Genomic DNA, 17,326 nt, shown 5'->3' with positions numbered 1-17,326 from the left:
ATTTCTTCCTGCAGCAAATAAGAGTTAACACAGAGGCCTGAAGCCAGGCAGTGGACTGAGAGTGAGAGACTTTAGAACACTCAGTCCTAAATGGGGTGTCTTCATCAAACCTCTCCTCAAAGGGCTCAGGGATCTATGTGGAAGAGGACACGGAAAGATTTTAAGAGCCAGAGGAGTTGTATGGCACCAAGGAAATAGTCTCTTCCAGATGTAACAGGACTAACACAGGTATGAACTCACAGAGACTGTGGTGGCATGCACAGGGCCTGCACAGGTTCAAGCCAGATGAGGCCCCAGCATTGAGAGAGGAAAATGGACATAGGGTCACAAAATGTCTTAGTTACTGCTCTACTGCTGTGAGGAGACATCATGACCAAGGCAACTTATAAAAGAAAGTATTTAACTGGAGGATTGCTTATAGTTCCAGAGGATTCGTCCATGAACGTCATGGCAGGAAGCATGGTGGCAGGCAGGCATGGTGCTGGAGCAGTAACTGAGAGTTCATATCTGACCTGCAGGTCACAGGCAGAAAGTGCAAGACACAGCCTTTTAAAACTTCCAGGTCTGCTCCGAGTGACATACCCATGCCAAAAGGCCACACCCACTAATGCTTCCTAAACCATCCACCAGCTAGGAACCAGACTTTCAAACATACGAGCCTATTCCGATTCTCACTCAAATCACCACACATACCGTAACCAAGAAGCTATTTGCAATCAATACCCACCAGCTAAAGGAAAATTAGTTTTCTCCAATAGAGTTTCACTGGGTATAGGTATATCATGCCCCGGAGTAGGTGGGCAACACAAAAGGAGATCAATTTTCTAGGGTTTTGTTTGGTTGGTTGTGTTTGTTTGTTTTGTCTTATGGGTTTTTCATTTGTTTTGATTTTTATTTTGTTTTCATGTGGTATTTCGTTTTGTTGCTTGGGGTTTTTTTTTGGAAGAGAGAGAGAAAGAGCATAAAGTTGGGTAGGGAGGACCTGAGAAGAGTTGAGAGAGGTTGAAACATGATCAAAATATAATGAATTAAATTTTTTAATTAAAAAGAAGTTCTCTCTGAGGATAGGTAGAAAGAAGAGAGTGTGAGAGTTAATATGATCAACGTACATGATATATTTGAATAAAAACATATTTATGAAACCCATAACCATAATTTTTAAAGGTTAAAAAAGGTAGTAGAACCAAGACGGGCTCTGTTTGGTACAGTAGGAGCCTCAGTGAATCTCCATTTCCTTCCCCTCTGAGTCAGACAAAGACCTTCATGGTTGATTGTGCTTCGTGGGCCAAAGCTGTCTACACTGCCTTTACCGTGTCTAGGCAGCTAGTCACACTTCTGGTTTGGTCACATGTTTCACTAAGTCTTTATGTCCTAGGACATCAAATTCTGCTGCTTTGCTTTAAATATGAATGGTCCATGGGATGTGGCAGCTGCCTTTGTTACCAGGCCACTTTACTGCCCCTTCATACTCAGAAACAACACACTGTCCTACCCGCCGCCTTATAACTAGAGCTGGGCATTGTCTCCATAAACCTTGGGAAGAAAAAGTGGACCTAGTCTGGGCCAGAGCCCATGTCAGAAAACTATTTCTACTTGGCTACTCCACACCAAGGGTGTGATGGAAAGTTCCAGCACAGGAGCCTGGAACTTGCAAGCAACTTTCCAGATCCCAAAGAGTCAACAATTTGCAGTAGGGCTTTAATATTTGTTTAAAGTGCAGTGACTCTTCCAGAATGTCACCCTGAACTTTAAAAACTCCTCAAAGCCAACTTTCTTCAAGTGTTGTACTCCATTAGCTAAGCATTGGCTTGTTTTGGTTTGGTTTGGTTTGGCTTTGTAAGTGAGCAACTGTTAAACATTGTTTTGTTTTGTTTTGTTTTGTTTGTTGAGCTGGTGTTTGTTTGATGGTTTGTTTTTTTTCTGAAACAAGGTTTCTCTGTGTAGCCTTGGCTGACCTGAACTCACTATGTAGACCAGGTTGGCCTCAAACTCACAGAGATCCACCTGCCTCTGCCTCCCTAGTGCTGGCATTAAAGGCCTGTGTCACCACACCCTGCTGCAACTCTTACACTTTTGTTTTTGGTTTTGGTGTTTGTTTGTTTGTTTGTTTGTTTGTTTGTTTGAGACAGGGTTTCTCTGTGTAGTCCTGGCTGTCCTGGAATTCACTCTGTAGACCAGGCTAGCCTTGAACTCAGAAATCTGCCTGCCTCTGCCTTCCAAGTGCTGGGATTAAAGGCACCACCGCCCGGCAACTCTTACACTTTTAAATCACTTAGTAAAGTTAGGTGTGATCTGAGAGCCACCAGTTGCTGTCACTTCCCCAGTCAAAACAGGTCAGTCACCTCCTGGAGTGACAAGTGACACTGTTGCACAGCAGAGCACTTGGTCTGGCTTTCCTGGGTGTGTGGTTGAGCTTTTTAGAGCTCAGACCATTGGTAGTTGAGAAGATTTTCATTAGGAAAAAGAACAAAAGGAAGAACATTCACTCTACCAAGAACAAATTATGTATCCAGCATGCTAGATCCTTTTACACATCTAATGATAGCCCTGGTAGTTATAATATAATTATAATATAATGTTCATTTTTAATTAATTTGGCCTTATTTATCTGTTTAGCTTCTGAGGCAGGGTCTCAAGTATCCCAGACTGGCCGAGAATTTGCCATACAGCTGAAGATGACCTTGAACTCCTGATCCCATCTCTTTCTCACAAGTGCTGGGATTACAGGCATGTGCCACCCTGCCTGGCTGTAATGCTAATTTCGAATTAAACGGTATTACTCTTGGGAATTTACCCAAAAACCTCTAAGTCAGTGTAGTGGTTTGAATATGCTTAGCCCAGCGAGTAGCATTATTAGGCAGTCTGGCCTTGTTGGAGTAGGTGTGTCCTTGTTGGAAGAAGTGTATCATTGTGGGAGTAGGCTTTGAGACCCTCCTCTTAGTGGCCTGAGGATTTAGTTTTCTCCTGTCTGTCTTTGAATCAAGATGTAGAACATCTGCCTCGACACTGCCATGCTCCTGCCTTGATGATAATGGACTGAACCTCTGAGCCTGGAAGTCAGTTCCAATTAAGTGTTGTCCTTTATAAGAGTTGCTTTGGTCATGGTGTCTCTTCCCAGCAATGGAAACCCTTACTAACAGTCAACGTATCACAGAGATATTTGCACATTCATGTTTGTAATTGCATTATTCACTATACCCTGTGTCTTAGCGTTTCAACTCTGTGATAAAACACCAGGGCCAAAAGGCAAGTTGGGAAGGAAAGGGTTTATTCAGCTTACACTCCCACACTGCTATCCATCACAAAAGGAAGTCAGGACAGGAGCTCTAGCAAGGAAGGAACCTGGAGGTGGGAGCTGATGCAGAGGCCTCTGAGGGGTACTGCTTACTGGCTTGCTTCTCCTGGCTTACTCAGTCTGCTTTCTTGTAGACCCCAGGATCACCAGCCCAAGGATGGCACCTCCTACAATAGGCAGGTTGATCACTAATTGAGAAAATGCATTACAGCTGGATCTCGTGATGGCATTTCCTCAACTGAGGCTACTTCTTCTCTGATGTCTCTAGCTTCTGTCAAGTTGACAACACAAAAGCAGCCAGTATACCCAGGAAATGAAATTAGCTAGATGTCATAAGCAGATGATTGTATAAAGAAAAGCCAGTACATATGCACAGTAGAACTTTATGTAGCCACAGAGAAAACGAAATCATGACATCTCTAGGAAAACGGATGGAACTGGAGATCATTATATTAATATTAAAATAAGCTAAACTCAGAAAGACAGACACTGTCTATTTCTTCTCATATGTGGAATCTGAATTTTAAATTATATATATGTATCTATATGCATGTATTTATCTGTATCCACATACATGTACATTTGTGGGTCATGAGACTAAAAGGGGGATCCTTTGAAGTTGGGACCAGATCTTAAAAGAGGGAATTAAGAGAGGACAATGGGATTCATATAACAAGAAAGCAGGAGAAAGAAAAAAATGGCTGGGGTTAGGTGATGTGGGAGAAGAGGGCTTGGCTTATGTATGAAGATGTGATGACTGTGAGAAACAACAACCCTCACTTCAGAATAAGAGTGCCAGATGATCTCAACAAACAACAACCCTCACTTCAGAATAAGAGTGCCAGATGATCTCAACAAACAACAACCCTCACTTCAGAATAAGAGTGCCAGATGATCTCAACAAACAACAACCCTCACTTCAGAATAAGAGTGCCAGATGATCTCAACAAACAACAACCCTCACTTCAGAATAAGAGTGCCAGATGATCTCAACAAACAACAACCCTCACGTCAGTGTAAAAGCATCAGGGTAGTACTCAGAGTAGAGAAATTGAAGCAGTTAATTTTATGATCTTGCAAACAGGGTATCAGCCCAGTGTGACACACACAGCTGACAGGGTACAGAGACAGATTTTAAACTCCACACAGGCAAGTCTCTTCCTCTTTTCTCATTGCTAGTTAGGAAAGTATAATCTTACATATCACATTCATCATATCTTCCCCTCTTACATTTTTTATCTTTTTTCTCAACAAAAACCATGGGTGGATTCATCTCTGTCAGAGACACGACCTTGCAGGCAAGCTTGGCTATTAGGCGCATTAGTATCCTTCTACTCTCAATTTTAAGTTTGTGGATAGGCTTTTGGGTTGGGCTGACAGCTACACTAGCGGGAGTTAGTAGGGGTCTGGTATTTTCTGTTCATTTGTTAGCTGGGCCTGAGCTGTCTCAAGGTACATTTGAAAAGCGAACAGATTTTATTTCTGACAATAATGAAAGCCGTTATTTTGCATGATAACTAAAGATAGTTTAAAAAATAAGTCAGACTGAAAATAATAAAATAGCGTTAAGTTGACAAGAAAAAGAGGCTGTTGCTTAATGCAGAAATGAAGATGACATACTATCACCTTTTCTTGTCTTGCTTCCACCATGCCCCGTCCCCCAAATTACAAGTTTGAGTATTATTTACTGAGCAAGTCTTCTCCATAGTTGATATTGAAAGAGGTTATCATTTTGCAAAATCCAAACAGAAAAGCAAGGTTCGATTAGTAGGAGCCAGAGTCAGCACTTGAGCAATGACATTTTATGTGTGATTGGCCCCATCAGTGTGACAAGTGTCCTTACAACCTTTGTTCTGCTTAGTCTTCATTAAAACCCTGTGAATCCACTCTTGAGTCCATTCTGCCGATGGGGAAAAATGAATCTCAATCAAACTGAATCACTGTGAAAAGAGTTCCAGGAATTACATGGACAGAATCAACTTTTGAAGTCACTACCCCACCTCCCGTGTTCAGTAGCTGAGTGGTTCACAGATATTGTGCTAGGACAGAGTGTGAACAGTCTGCTGGCCACTTGTCTTTCCTATTCACTCTGTCTGTAAGTCTGCCTGCTTTTACTTCCTTGCTCTTCCCCATCTCTCTTTTTTTTTTTTTTTTTTTGGTTTTTCGAGACAGGGTTTCTCTGTATAGCCCTGGCTGTCCTGGAACTCACTTTGTAGACCAGGCTGGCCTCGAACTCAGAAATCCGCCTGCCTCTGCCTCCCGAGTGCTGGGATTAAAGGTGTGCGCCACCACGCCCGGCTCCCCATCTCTCTTAAACAGAGTCACAACCAACAAAAAGCTCTGACCCAAAAAAATCCAATAGTAACGACCCCAAACTGAACCTACCAAAACTAGACAAGAAATCACATAATTCCTGTGCTCAAATACTGTCCCTCACCTGGAGAGTCCTCTCTCCATTCACTTTTCTGAGGTCCACCTTAGAAGTCATTTCTTCAGGAAGCCCTCTATGCCCTCCCTGACCTCAGTGACATTTTCTGTGTTTTCCATAAGATCCTTCGGAATTTCTTATCCTGTTATGTAGCATCAACTTTGACCAAAAAAAAAAAAAAAATCTGCCTGTGTTTGTCTCCCCTGCTAGACTGTATGCTCCCTGAGAGCACGGGCAATGCCTTATTCATCTCCAGCACCTGACACCATGTCTATGTAGTATACAAGCCCACTGGGTGAACTGGATGCGTTGACTGTTCCTATGGGTGCTGGCTTCCCAATCCTTCCTGGGTAGCCGAGAAGATGATATTGAACTGAGATCAATGTTGTACATTGGCAGGTGGAAAGAACGTGAGTTGTCAAAGATGATTTGAGAAAGTCTGGAGAGGAATGGGGAGCATTCTCCCCTCCCCCCCAAAAAATAATCCTAAATAAAGATAGTGTACCATTAGTTTGGCAAGCAAGAGGAAAGGTTATTTCAAAAGTACCACAAAGCAGTGCCAATGGAACCACCCAATGAACCAGGCTTGGAAGCCCCAGCAAAAGTACAAGCTGTCCTGGAACATGGCAGATTTGTTTTCAGGTCACAAGCCAGTCCCCAGCACCAGGACCAGTGGAGACTTGGGTTTCTCTAAGCAATAACTTATTGGGAATCCTCCTAGTATATTTAACAGCCCTTCTCATCCTCTGATGGTTTTTTTTTTTTTTTTTTTTTTTTTTTTTTTTTTTTTGCTGCTTCTGTCTGGTGTCCAACTTCTCCTTTTCTTCACTGGCTTCCAAATCTCTTTCCTCTTCTTTCTTCCAGCATCTTCATTTGCACCTTCATCTCGATGTTTATGCAAGATCACCATTAACTTTCAAGCCCACACAATGCCCAGCTCTAATTGTAGAAAGTACATAGGTCAAATGAGTACTGGCCTTGATGTGCTATGGTCTCTTTTCTGTTTCTACTATTCCCTCTCTTGGGAAGCCCTTTACCTTATCTACCCTTCGAGGTCCAGCTCAAATGTCCCTTGTTAAATGTCCCCAGTTCCAAGTAATAGAGACAGAATGCCCTGTTCTCTTCTCTGTACTTTAGAGATGAATTTATTTAGACAACTAGAACAGCTTTTGTAGCACTCAGTGATTTTCTTTTATTTGTTTAACTGTCTCCTCTATTAAACTATGAACTCTTGAGGACAGGTACCAAATATCACTCATTTCCACATTCCTTACACTTCACATTGCCACAATATTGGAGACACTCAGAAGAGACTTGCTTAGATATCTTATATTCTAACCCAAAGCACAGTGGCCCATGCTTGTAATCTCAGCACTTGGAAGGTTAAGGCCTTCCCTATTAATTCTGGGCCAATCTGGAGTACAGAGTAAGACCCTGTCTCAGAAGAAAAGAAGTAGAAGGTGGTAGGAGGAGAGAATAAAAAGGTCTAAGAAATATCTCAGTTGGTAAACTGTTTTCCTTATAAGCATGAATATCTGAGTTTAATCACTAGGAAAGCCCAGGCCTGGTTGCATGCCTGAAGAATGCCATAACTAGGGGGACACTGTCAGGTACATCTCTGGCACTCATTGGCAAACCAGCGTAGCCTTCCTGGCCAGTTCACCTGGAGAATGATATCCAATGTCTCCCTCTGGCTTCCACATGAATATGCACACAATGGGTATATATGCAAATATGCATCCTCTATTCTTATTGTTTACTGTTCTCTCTCAAAGAGAGACTATTTTTGGTCTTAATATAAGACTATTATTAAGCAAATAGTTATACTGTTAATTAATATAAAATTGCCATACATGGATCAGAAGACAACTACAGGGTGTCCTGAGGAACGTGACACAGGAAAATCAGGGAAGGCTCCTTGCACGAGTACTTGATGCTCAGGCTGAAATTAGATGAAGAGAGAGCATCAGCCAGGAAGGGACAACGATGCAAGACCAAAGGGAATACTGCACTTGAAAGGCAAGGTGACTTGGAAGAGCCATGAAAGATCTGACCTAGACTTCCAAGTGGTACTCCAAATGCTCCATTTATACAGTGTACTTCTTGCCTAGGGAGCCTCACTTAAACAGACTTTGTCCATAGGTGTCTCTAACCTTTGGTTTCTGGTTGAGTTTGGTCAATGGCTTGAGCGCAGAGGGTGAGAAGAAGAGTAAACTTGAAGTTCCATATTGACAGGTTGACTTCTCCCGTCTACTCAAGGTCATGACTTCCATCTGAGGATCTTTACGAAGCTCTACAGCTCTACAGTCTCTGCAACAGCTGCTCTGTACCTGGTCTTTAGTGCTTGGTGGGCTCCTCTTTCTTCCATCCTTCCCCACCACTTTTCTTGGTGCCCTACTTAAAAACAGCAACCAGCAATAACCAACAACCCACCGTGCTTCTCAGGGCCCCAGCATTTATATACCCTCTGAAAAGTCTGCAGAATTCCAAACATCACACGATCACAGAAACTATCTGCAGCTGGCAAAATCATGCCCCTGCTGGAGCACAAGACAAATCATAGTCAGCCGCTGTGGACAATCTGAAACATCCCCGTATCCCACACCTGGATTAAAACAAAAACATACTCTTATAATATTTCTTTATTTTTAAAAGAAAACAAAATGTCAAAACTGTCACATTTACCCTTCTGTTTTAAACCATTAATCGTGCTGTGTGTAACAGGAAACTATAAACAGATGCATTTACAGTAAAAATAAGTGCTTTTTTAAAAAAATATTCCAGCCGGGCAGTGGTGACACATGCCTTTAATCCCAGCACTCGGAAGGCAGAGGCAGGTGGATTTCTGAGTTCGAGGCCAGCTTGGTCTACAGAGAGAGTTCCAGGACAGCCAAAGCTACACAAAGAAACCCTGTCTTGAAAAAAAAAATCCAGAATATTTTATTCTTTACAATATTAAAATACATGAAGCATCTTAATTTCTTTTTTTTAGATAGGCCAAATACAACTAATCTTAAGATCTTAAACCCAGCATCTTTATTGAATACACTTAAATTTCCAAGAGAATATTTTTAGTTAGTTAGTAAGTGTAGAGTTATTTTATAACAACAAGATCATGCCATCTGCAAACACAAGCAATTTCCTTTTTCCTTCTATCATGTGTCTGTTCAATGAGGTACCTGGGGTGGCATATTGTGTACATTATTGGGAGACAGATGGGGTTGGTTGGTTGGTTGGTTGGCTGGTTTTTTTGTTTTGTTTTGTTTTGTATTTTTTTCCATCCTTTATTTTCTTATAAGAGAAAAGAAAAGAAACCCGGTCAATTTCAAATATATCTTCAACTGAATTACTTTTGACCAATTGAATGTGTTGTTGACGTTCCACAGTGAGGGTTTCTTTGTTATTGTGGTACCCACCTCCAGGGTCTGTGTTTCAGTCCTTCTTCTTACCTCTGTGACGTTAAGGATTTCCTGTTCTATGCATGCTACTTTTCCCTTGATTTGATTGAGTTCTTCATGCATGTTCTCCTGGGGTCCACTGAGTTCTGGGTATACCGTTATAAAAATAAGTACTTTTTGAGTCAGTGGCCAAGGAGTTCAGGATACCTATTCTGCTCAATTCTAATCTTTATCAGTTTTGATGGTGTCCACAGCTTTTCATTCCCTGTAACAACTTAAACAAATCCACATCCCCAACATAAAACTTCTGCAGGCTCCCATTCTATGCTAACACATCCTTATGGTATATAAGCTGATTTAATCCCACAGGTTTTTTCTATAACCCAGGATCTCTCTGCTGCTGCTGTTCCTTTCTCATTAACATTCAGAAAATTTAAAGTTAACAAACTACCATTTAGTCTATCCCTGGGGGTCCTTATTCTTCCTTTTTGTTTTATAAGTATTTCTTATAGGTGGAATTAGATCTTTCTATAACCGCTTGCCCTGTAGGATTATACCTGTAATGTGCTTTACATTATAATATGCAAAGAATTGCTTCATCTTACTGGAAACATATGCAAGGGCATTGTCAGTCTTAATTTGTGCAGGTATCCCCATAGTAGTAGCCATTACTTCCAATAAATGTGTAATTGCAGAATCAGCCTATTAGAACTCAAAGCAGTTGCCCATTGAAACCCAGAGTATGTATCAATGGTATAATGTACAAACTTTTTCCAATTTCTACAAAATATAATGCATCCATCTGCTATATTTCACTTCTTTCAATAACCTCAGGGTCATTTCCAGTAGTTAATGGAGTTCAGACAAGTAGGACATTTATTTATAATTTCCTCGACTTGTTTCCAGGTGATTTTTTTTCTTTAAGCTTTACTTTTAACACTGTATTTTTCATGAAAATTTGGGAGTTCTAACATATTTCCTATTAATATTTTCTAATAATTGATCAGTGTCTACATTTCCTTGTGCTAATGGACCTGGAAATTCCCTATGAGACCAAATATAGGTAATTTATGATGGATAGTTTCTATTTCTGATTGCCTGCTGCAGTTGTATAAAAACAAGGTTAATTCTGAATTGTCAGGAATAAATTCAGCAGTGTTGATATCCAAAACAACTCTTTCTGCATATTGAAAGACAATAATTATATTAAGAGGTTCAGGAAAATCTAATAATACCATAAGACTTGCATACAACTTTGAATTACTTTGCTTCTTTTGTATGACTTTTAACCAGTCATCCCTAATTTATTTGCACCAGTATAGGTGCTTCAAGAATAGGCCTTCCTTTTATAACACATGGGATAATCCAATTAGTTCTTTTTATAAAATAAAGATGCTTGCTTTTATGATATTTGTTGTCAATTTCTCCCAAATATTTGTTACAAGTTCTTTAACAATGTTCATTGATTAGCTATAATGACATAATCTCAGCATTAGTATAAGCTACTATGATGTATGCTTGGTCCATTTCAGATAATTGTCATAATATTATTCTACCTTTTATGAGTAAATCAGAAATTCTTTCTACATAGGTCTTTATTTTTTTTACTTTGTGTACTAAGAAAATCCATTCTATGATACTTTGTATTATACAGCCTTTGTATAATGAGCTGGACATTATATAGGTAACCAAAATACAATCAAGTTTGGGATCTTGTAGTCTCTGTTCTATCACAGTGTCAGAGTGTTTCTCTCTCTCTCTCTCTCTCTCTCTCTCTCTCTCTCTCTCTCTCTCTCTCTCTCTCTCTCTCTCTGCTGTTAACCATCTTGAACTGTTTAAGTCCAAATATCCTTGTAACATTTGAAACAAATTACTTAACTCTTGAGTAGTTAATCCAGTGGTAGGCGATAGCCAATTACTATCTCCCACCAATTTTTGAAAATCATTAAGAGTTTGCAACTGATCTCTTTTGATCTGTTTCTTTTGTGGTCGAATTTTTGTTGACTTATTTTATAACCCAAATAGTAAGTAGAATTTCCTCTCTGTAGTTTTTCAAGAGCAATCTGTATCCTTCAGCATGGCTGAATTCTTTCTGTTTCCTTAAACATTTTCTCTAAAGAATCTGGGTCAGAATCAGCCAACAAAATATCATTCACATAATAATTAATGATGGATTGAGGAAATTGCCTATGAATTATTTCTAGTGGTTGTTGATTAACATATTGACCTAACTATTTAATATTCCCTGTGGAAGAACCTTCTACTGATATCTCTTAGCTGGTCCACCATTATAATAAGTGAGAAATAACTTATTATAAAATAACTGAGAAAGCTAACCTTTCCCTATCCTGCTCATGCAAGGGGATTGAGAAAAGGCAATCCCTTAAATCAATTACTATCATAGGCCATGACTTAGGTAATAAAGATGGTAAAAGAATTCCAGGCTGTAACTGACCCATTAGTTGAATTACCCTATTCATTACTGTTAACATCCATAATAATCCTATGCATAATCCTATTCATAATCTGTTAACATCCTCCATTTCCCTGATTTTGTTTTTATAGCAAATACAGAGGAATCCCATGGGCTGGTAGACTCTTATATGGTGATCCTCCAGCTGCTCTTACACCAGCTGCTCATGTGCCTGTAATTTTTCCTTAGTGAAAGACCACTTCTCTATCCATAGGCTTGTCAGTTAACCATTTAAAGGGTAGGAGTGTTGGTACTTCAGCAGTGGCCCTGCATATAAATTTGGAAACTCTATTGCTGTTATGCCCTGGGGTTTGGACAACTGGCACAGCCTGGAGTTAGTGTTGATGAGATATACCAATTTCTTCTCCAGGAGCATCTACCATTTCACCCTTATTTCATCATAGTCTATGTCTGGGATTTCAGGAATACTTCTATGAGCACCCCACTATTGTAAAAAGATCCTTTCCCCATATATTTATGGGTATGTCAGCCACATAAGGTCTTAACTTTCCCATTTGATCTTCCTCCCACACATTTAACCCACCTCACAGTTTGTTTTATCTGAGATAACTTTCCAATTCCTAGACACTGGGAATAAACCTTTTAAAGTGGCCATTCTAAGTTCTAAGATTTTTGTGAAAAGATAGTTAGATCAGTTCCTGTATCCACCAAACCTTCTATTTCAATACCATTTACGTATCAGCTCATATAATCTACCTATTTAAAAAGTGTTATCATCTACTCTGTTGGTGCAAATTTAAAAGTGACAATTTTTTCTTTAACCCATCTAGCTCCCAAACTATTGAGACAGGGACTATTAGATTTATTTAGCAGCCTTTAAGGCACAATAACTGAGCAGATGTTCACCTATGCTAATCCTCTAAGCTAATCTAACTACTTCCCAGCCAAACTCCTTGAGGTACTTGCATTTCAGTATTGATCTGGCTCTCTCTGCTCCATATGTGTTCTCATGGTGGCTCCTGGTCCTTCTTTTCATGGTGAATGATCTCTTCTTCTCCTCTCTACCCCTCCCTCGGCTGAGACCAGAAGTCCAGCTCTTCTGCCCAGTCATTGGCTGATGAACTTTTTATTTACAATCAGAGATAATTGGAGAGCAATGCTTACACAACACTAAGACCAGAGGTTCTTAGAATAAGAATTACAATGCCATATTCAGATTGCAACCAGATATGGAGCCACAAAATCTGCTTTTGAATAATATAATAATAATGTTATATTACATATTGTGCAATGTACGATAACATTATACCAACATCACTCCATTCTATAGTTGATGATCTAAAGAGCAGAAAGATTAAATAATTATACTTATACCAGATTGGATGCTGACCGAGGCCTGGATGACTTCAGGGTGCTGAAACAGACCCTGATCTAATGCTGCTTCTCCAATAATAAGCAGTTAACCTCAGTAATGACTCACTGAATGGCAGGCTGTTCTTAACTCCCTTGAGTTTCTTTATTTGGTTTTCATAAAACTTTTATATGAGGAGGGTGAATTGAAATACCATCTTTAGAGATAGGAACAAGAATTTAAAAAAAAAAAAAAAGCATGAAAACTTTACTAGCTTTCCCACATTTTTTAAAAAGAATTTCTCCTTCCACTTAAAGGGCATTGCAGGGCATTTCCAGCCACATCACTGCCCTCTACTTCACACCAGGGCTCGGTAGTCGGAATCTTCATTTTATAACAGACAAGGAGGCCAACCTGTTCTAATGTACAACCCATTCAGACAAATCACCTGCCTGCTCCTTCCGCCCAGCCATTCCATACAGTCATTTGCTGCAAGTCATGACTTGCAGTGTCTCAGTGGATGAGCACCAGGAGCCTACAACCTGCCATCAAGGAAGTCTCTTAGCAATGAAGGATGACAGAGTGTCATCTGGCATTTGTTCAGACTACTCTGCTGGGCCCTCCAGCCAGGGCAGAGTGCTCTCTCAGCCGATGCACTTTCTGCATTCAATTCAAATCTAGGGACTGTGTTTAAAGGACTAGATTTAATACAGTTAAGTTGTTCAGTATTGTGTGCAATCATGGGATGGAGAGTAGTCAGCTTTTAAAAAGTCACCATGCACACTTGTTTATTCTTTACTGCTGTAAATCCTTGAGTCCATCAATGCCTTAAGCTATTGATTTCTCATCTTGAAATCAAAGGTAGTAAGAACTACCCACATCGAGTTGTGTAGAGCATAAAGTGAGATGATATTTGAAAAGCATCGGTAGAAAGATGCCTGGGTGTAAACACGGTTGTAACTAGAGGTGAGCATGGTAATGATCTTTTTTTTTTAATTTTTAACATTATTTTATTACGTATTTTCCTCAATTACATTTCTAATGCTATCCCAAAAGTCCCCCATACCCTCCCCCCACTTCCCTACCCACCCATTCCCATTTTTTTGGCCCTGGCGTTCCCCTGTACTGGGGCATATAAAGTTTGCGTGTCCAATGGGCCTCTCTTTCCAGTGATGGCCAATTAGGCCATCTTTTGATACATATGCAGCTAGAGACAAGAGCTCCGGGGTACTGCTTAGTTCATAATGTTGTTCCACCTATAGGGTTGCAGATCCCTTTAGCTCCTTGGGTCCTTTCTCTAGCTCCTCCATTGGGAGCCCTGTGATCCATCCAATAGCTGACTGTGAGCATCCACTTCTGTGTTTGTTAGGCTTAGTCTCACAAGAGACAGCTATATCTGGGTCCTTTCAGCAAAATCTTGCTAGTGTATGCAATGGTGTCAGCGTTTGGAAGCTGATTATGGGATGGATCCCTGGATATGGCAATCTCTAGATGGTCCATCCTTTTGTCACAGCTCCAAACTTTGTCTCTGTAACTCCTTCCATGGGTGTTTTGTTCCCAATTCTAAGAAGGGGCACAGTGTTCACACTTTGGTCTTCATTCTTCTTGAGTTTTATGCGTTTAGCAAATTGTATCTTATATCTTGGGTATTCTAAGTTTCTGGGCTAATATCCACTTATCACTGAGTACATATTGTGTGAGTTCCTTTGTGATTGTGTTACCTCACTCAGGATGATGTCCTCCAGGTCCATCCATTTGCCTAGGAATTTCATAAATTCATTCTTTTTAATACCTGAGTAGTACTCCATTGTGTAAATGTACCACATTTTCTGTATCCATTCCTCTGTTGAGGGACATCTGGGTTCTTTCCAGCTTCTGGCTATTATAAATAAGGCTGCTATGAACATAGTGGAGCATTTAGGAAGATCATTAACAAACAGAAAATCCAAAAAGAGGCCAAGAGGATTGTTACACACTCTGTCAAAGAAGCTTGGCCTATCAAACCTCAGTGTATATGTTTACGGACGGATATGTAGAGAGTTTAGGTATGGAAGAGTAAGCAGACTTCTCCTTGGCTCCAAAGATAAAATAGAACCAGTGAGAAAAGTGATAAAGATAATTTTTATGTTTGTTTGCTTGTTTGTTTAATGTGTGTGAGTGCACGTACGTGTGTGTGCATGTGCACATGTATGTGTGTACACACACATGCCACATCATGTGTGTAAAGGTCAGAGGTGTACAAATCATTTCTCTCCTTCCACCATGTGGGTTCCAGGTAGTGAACTCAGGCTATGAGGCTTGACGGTAAGCGCCTTTTCTCACCAGCCCATGACACAAATGTTGATTCAATGCAAGAGAAGCCTTTCAAACACTAGGCTGTCCAATAGTGCACTAGAAAGCCAGGGAGAAGGTGCTCATTATATTTAGTCACAGTCTGAATCTGAAGTGTCCCCAGCTAGTGTCATTGTCTCTGGAGACTTCCAGAGACGTGGCCTAGCTGGAAGAAATCAACAGGGGTGGACCTTTGAAGACCCCTTGGTCTCTAGTCTGTTTTCTGTACTCTCACACTGTGAACAGCCTTCACCTTCACAAACACACACACATACTAACACATACACACACATAGTGATAGAGCCCTCTGCTGTGCCACCCCCATTTTAATGGATGGAAACTCTCTGAAATGCTGATACCAAAATAAAGTTTTCCTCTTATCTCACTCAGGTAATTTCATCAGAGTAATGCAGAAGTGATGAATACAGACTTGCTCAGGCAAAACCTGTGAGCTGTAACAGAAATGAAAAGGCTTTGTGAGGAGCCAGCCTCCAAGACAAGAAAGTCTCACTCTAGGAAAAAGACTCTGTCCAGAACCCAAATACACACTGGAAAGTTGGATAACAAAGGATTCAAGGAGTCTGAACACCAGGTTATTAATTCTAGAGTGCAAACTAATCTATCAGCTGCAGTGACTCAGTTCTACCTACATTCCAGTAGACACACATCTCTGAAACTCTACATAGAGAATTCAGGGCTGCCATCTTGGCATCTCTCCAGATAATGAGCTCATAAGTTTCTAAAGTTGGGTGAGAGCCATGAGGTGTTCTAATCAAATACCTTTAATTAGGAGAGCAATTTCACACTTCCTTAGTCAGTACACAAAAGAATATAATTCTATACAGTGTAGATAAGTGACCCCCACAAGCCCCTAAACTTTACCAAATAGAAATTCTCAGTTTTGATCCATTCCTTCATAAGATATGCTGTGTGACTGAATATTCAAAGTGGAACAGCCCCAGGCCTGTCCTTTAGAACATACAGAGATGATATGTAAATTGGTAAAACAAAATTAAGAAGTAGTGTTTCTATAAAGTTCAGATAGAGTGGTCCAAACACACAAAGAAGAGCTGTTTTCCTTTCAGACAGTGGAAAAGCCCTTCCAAATATATGCACCAAGGGAGGAATAGGACTGGGAAGATGAGAAACTAGAATCTTCAGTCAAGGGCCGGAGTGAGTCAAGGAACAAAAGTGGAGCAATGTAGAGCACTCACATTAAGTCACTCACTTAAGATGAGAAGCGAGGAAAGTGGGGTGAAGCCAGAGTGCCAAGGATCTTTAAAAGTCATATATGAAACCAGACACTATTGTGGATGCCAACAAGAGCTTGCTGACAGGAGCCTGATATAGCTGTCTCCTAAGAGACTCTACCAGTGCCTGACAAATACAGAAGTGGATGGTCACAGACATCCATTGGACTGAGCACAGGGTCGCCAAAGAAGGAGCTAGAGAAAGTACCCAAGGAGCTGAGGGGGTCTGCAGCCCCATAGGAGGAACAAGAATATGAACTAACCAGTATCTCCAGAGCTCCCTGGGACTAAACCAACAACCAAAGAAAACACATGGTAGGACTCATGGCTCTAGCTGCATATGTAGCAGAGAATGACCTAGTTGGCCATCAATGGGAGGAGAGGCCCTTGGCCCTGTGAAGGTTCTATGCCCCAGGATAGGGGAATGCGAGGGCCAGGAATCAAGAGTAGATGGGTTGGTGAGCAGGGGGAGGAGAGAGGGGACAGGGGATTTTCAGAGGAGAAACTACGAAAGGAGATAACATTTGAAATGTAAATAAAGAAAATATCTAATAAAAAAATCATATATGAAATTTGAAGTTTCTACTTTAGACAACAGCAGCCTTTGAAGGCATGAACAGGGAGCATTAGACATATACATTAGCTCAATTCATCCTTCCCATAATCCTCTGGGCACACACTGTCATAACCCTGTTCTGCAAACAGTACATGGTCCTAATCCCCATGCCAAGGAACCTTGTGATGATGCGGTGATATGGTGACAACATCAAAGACAAGAAGCCAAATCCCAAAGTAAACATTAAAGCTATTTTATAGAGAATAATTTCTTGGCCATTTCT

The sequence above is a fragment of the Mus caroli genome, unplaced genomic scaffold (assembly GCF_978045245.1).
Source record: "Mus caroli unplaced genomic scaffold, Mus_caroli_1 scaffold_20, whole genome shotgun sequence".
In the NCBI taxonomy this organism is placed as follows: Eukaryota; Metazoa; Chordata; class Mammalia; order Rodentia; family Muridae; genus Mus; species Mus caroli.
The sequence above is the reverse complement of the archived record's forward strand: the minus strand, read 5'-3'. Positions refer to the sequence as shown.